Source organism: Dipteris shenzhenensis, chromosome 9, assembly GCF_047967505.1.
Source record: "Dipteris shenzhenensis isolate YYH24624 ecotype China chromosome 9, Dip_SZ_1.0, whole genome shotgun sequence".
Taxonomy (NCBI): Eukaryota; Viridiplantae; Streptophyta; class Polypodiopsida; order Gleicheniales; family Dipteridaceae; genus Dipteris; species Dipteris shenzhenensis.
This window is the reverse complement of record NC_141604.1, coordinates 9,212,488-9,217,344: the sequence shown is the minus strand read 5'-3', so window position 1 is coordinate 9,217,344 and position 4,857 is coordinate 9,212,488.

Below are 4,857 nucleotides of genomic sequence, written 5' to 3'. Positions count from 1 at the left end.
TGTTTTGCAAATCAAATCTTACCAAATAGTGTCCAAATATAATTCAAAATGTAGGTACAAATGTTTTAGCTGAGCATTTGTGTCTGCTAATTAGCAAGATCACTCAGATTCACTAAGGATTGTCTATGCAATAAAATCGAATCAAGTTGGCTAAGAATGCCCTTGTAGCATCGGCAATGATTCCCCTTTCCTTGCATCCAAGAACCATAGCAAAGCATTTTGCCTCACTATCTTTCAATGGCCCCATTTTGGCAATTTTTCCTAGCATGCATTCTTCCTCTTCATTCAATGTAGCATGTTGAGCATGCACCATACTTCTTGTAGTAGGACAAGTCCCTCTCACTCTAGTTTTGGTTATACAGTTATAGGTGAAGTAATACCTTTCTCTGTGTCTTTTTTTGAACTACGAGTAGACATATGAGATTTGACATTCATTCTTTCGAGCACTTCTTTGTTTTTTTCTTTGAATTCAAGGATCACTGGTTGAAAATAATAGAACATATCATGCCCTTCGACAATCGGAGCTTGACCAAATCTATTAGAAGAGATGGCACTGCACACATCTACTCCATCATCTAGCATTTGTAGGTATGGTAACAACTCATGAAGCAAACTAGAATCACCACAATCTATATCAAATTTTGTAGGGAAAATGCAATTTTTTGCTGAATTAACACAACTTGTGTAAGGCAAAACATTAATGAACACTATTCTTGCTGGTTTGCATTCCTCTTTAAAACAACTCCACACTCTCATTAATGGTTTAAACTCCGCTTCCACATTCATCTTATTTGGTCGAATGATTCTAATCTTTGTATGCTTGTGGCATGCCATCGCACCCCAAACCATGAAGAAATGTAACTTTCTATTAACATGATGCTCTAAAGTGTCTAGCATGTGTTGCACCATGCCCTTTTCTCCTCCAATGGACCAAATGCCAACATGGCAGTGATCGAGCAACCATTGTAGAAACTCTAAACACCCAGGATGGAGAACAAGCCAATGCTTCCCATTGTGCAAGCTCATATATTTGTTTGACTTTGAAAAACACCACTCAAGCAATAACCCTTTCAAATCTATTATCACTGCTAGTCTTTTTTTTGTTATCACCTCTTTTGACATTATTTCTGAGGGTGACATTATGTCTTCTCCTTTACCTTCTAAGATTTCTTCTTGCACCTTGGCTTCATACAATGACATTGCATCTTCTCCTTTACCTTCTAAGCTTGCATTCACATTTGTCAATGGAACATTAACTCCAGACATTGCATCCTCAACATTTTCAATCAACCATGTTGAGCTTGGAACTTGCATGCCAATGTTTAGATTAGGCACATAACAAATCATTGGATCAGGTGTCACATGTACTAGCAATGCTTCTAGCGATGTGAAATTGAGATGGCCAAGACCCATTGATAAACAAGGAAATGAAATTCATAAATAGAACAATATTCCAAGGGTGAATCTTCTAAGTGAATCAGGCACCAAGGATACTGACGTAGAGGTCCTTGACCTCAGGAAGAGAAGTCGTACCACTCGGACCTCTCTCCAAACCATGGATCGGGCCACCCTAGGAAGAAGGTGCCCTTCTCAGAGCCCTCAGATGATGAGATGGCAGACCCACCAATAGAGAAGACTAAAAGATCTTGTAGGAGTAAGTGGTCGCCCTCAAATTTTCCTATTGGCTCAGGGCAAGAAGACTATTTATTTGTTCGGGACCTTGCTCATCGGTCTTTGAGCATCACGCAGCTTGAATCTATGCTTTTCCCAAACCTCACTCCAAGTGAGAAGGATGAGTTCCTAGAAAGGTTCAAAGGTTTCCCTAACGTCTTCGCAACTAGCTACCATCACCTTCACCATGTGACTACCATAGAACACAAGATAGAGCTGAAGCTTGATGCTAAGTCAGTGGCTCATAAGTATCAGAGATTAGGGCCCATACAGACTGATGCTTTGTGCTCAGAGTTGTAGAAGCTTGTAAAAGTAGGGTTTATTGTTCCAGTCTGCAATACTGAATGGGTTTCACCAGTGCTAGTCACCCCAAAGAAAAACAATAAGTGGCAAGTCTGCATCGATTATAAGAAACTCAATGCAGCCACCAAGAGGGACCATCATCCTCTACCCTTTCAAGACCTCATTCTTGAGAAGGTAAGTGGTCATGAGATGTATACTTTCTGTGATGGTTACTCCGGGTTTTATCAAATTAGAATTGCAAAGGAGGATGTACTTAAAACCACATTTGCAACACCCTGGGGGACATTTGCATTCAAAGTAATGCCATTTGGCCTCATCTTCTTGGCACGGAAGGTTAGGTTGGCCTTCCAAAGGGTTAATGATGCAAATGGCATCCTCAACCCTGATAAATGCACCATTGGAGCCACTCAAGGGAGGTTATTGGGACATACTATCTCATTCGAGGACTTCAAGCCTAACCCCGAGAAGGTAGAAGCTATCCTCAAGCTCTCCCCGCAAACAACCAAACGTCAGGTATGCTCATTTGTCAATCTAGTAGGATACTATCGCTGCTTCATTGATCAATATGCTGCTTTGACACGACCCATGACTATGCTATTAAAGAATGGGGTTGATTTCTCTTGGGATGAGGATTGTGATCATGGGTTTGTACAAATCAAGAGTTATCTGGCTTCAAAACCCATTCTACGCAATCTTAATTGGTCAAAGACTTTCTATATCAATCCTAGGTTTGGTGAGCACACTCTATGGGTATTCTTCTCTAGCAAGGGGAGGATGGGTTCATGTATCCCGTTCGATTTGCTTCTCGACAATTGCTCAAAACCGAACGATGCTACTCTGAGGCTGACAAGCATGCCTTGTATTTGGTGTTCTGCATTGAGAAATTTAATCATTATGTGGCTAGGAAGTCCTTCATTATAATTTCTAGCAATGGTCTTGCAAAGTAGGTTCTTCAATGACCAAATCCCATGGGCGGGTTGGCCAAATGGTTGGCAGTTCTACAAGAATATGATTTTTCTTTCAAAATTGTAAAAGGGGGTTGTTCCAACTTGAAGAATGCTTTGATTGATTTAGAGGAGTGCCTCGATGTAACCCTTATAGCAGCCATAGAAGTTGGGGATCCATGGTATGGTGGTATCTACAGGTTTGTGACCACTTTCTCCTTTCCTCTGGAAAGTACTAGCTATGAGAGAAAGAAGATCCATAGAGATAATAGGTGCTACACTCTCTTTGATGGGGTGTTGTACCTCAAGGCATGGATGGGATACTAAGACGGGCCATTGATGTAGATGAAGTACCTAAGGTATTGAAGCATTATCATGATGGATTTTGTGGAGGCCACTATGTCGGTGACTATACAACTAAGAAGATATTACATGCTGAGTACTATTGGCCGACCTTGTTCAAGGATGCCACTATGTATTGCAAAACTTGTGAACCATGCCAATTCTTTGGTAGGAAGGATTTGCATCTTGGGCAACATCATCCAATGATGTCCATCCATCTGTTTCAGAAGTGGGGAATAGATTTGTCAGACCCCTGCCCATGACTGCCTGCAAAAAGAAATATCTTTTGGTAGCCACTCAGTATGTCACCAAGTGGGCTGAAGCTATCGCTCTCCCCACTGGAAATGGTAAGGTAGTTTCAAATTTCATATTTGAATGTATGTGTACAATATTTGGGACACCCAAGAAATAGTATCTAATCATGGGAGTCCATTCTTAAATGAAGCAGTGGAGTTGCTCATGGATCGCATGAGTATTGATCATTGCACTTCTAGCATCTATTATCTAGCATCCATGGGACAAATGGAGTGGACCAATAGCCTCCTTTGTAAATCCATGGGGAAAATGGCCACATGGAACCGGAGCTAGTGGGATCAGAAGGTCACTGAAGTCGCATGGGCTTACAACATCACCCATAAAACGTCTACAGGTCACAGTCCTTTTGAGTTGGTGTACAATACTGAGGCAGTTTTACCACTAGAGATAGAGATTCTGGCCTTGAGATTGGCACAAGAACGAGGATGATAGAAGATGAACATGTAGAGGCCATGTTGGTACAACTTGAGAAGTTAGATGAAACTCGACGCCTTGCACTACATCAAACAGAGATCCAAAAGAATCGACAAAAGGCTTGCTTGGATGCTAGGATTCGCAAAGGATGGGAAAGACACTTTGCTGAGGGGGATGTTGTGCTATGCTTTGATAATAGATTGGACCACCAAATGGATAAAAAGTTCCTCCCAGTTCGGTCTGGTCCATACAAAGTCATCAAGGACTGTAGCAATGGGTCTGTACAAGTTCAGGAGCTGCATGAGCCATACGGCAAGAAGGTGATCAACAAGCATTATCTCAAGCCCTTCTTTGTCCTTGCCTGGGGGGGAAACTATTATGGATAAATTTGACCAAGGTAAAAGGCATAAATATGTGTGTGTGCTTATATGTGTGGCAATAGTATAATAAAATATGGTGTGCATAGGGCCTAGGGTTGAGGTGGTAGGGCATGACCATATGCCACCCTTCCATGTAAGAGGACCCATAAGGTGTGTTGTACATAATCCATGGTAGTAATATTATAAAATGTTAAGGTGGCATGGTTCCTCCATGTGCCACCCCTCCACCTAGGCGGTCCCATGCCTGCATTTAGTGAGGCATGGCCCAAGGACCATGGGAGAAGTAATATAAAATAGGTGGAGATGGATATTATATTGGATTATCCCCTCCATATACAATAGGCCCATGTGGGGGGGGGGGGGGTAGATAGTCCAAGAATGCAAGTTAAATAATGGGGAAAGTAGGATGAGGTGGCAAGACTCCTTGTGCCAATTGTCCTCCTAAATGTTTGAATGTATTCTAAGTTAGTCATTTGTGGTGTGCTCTC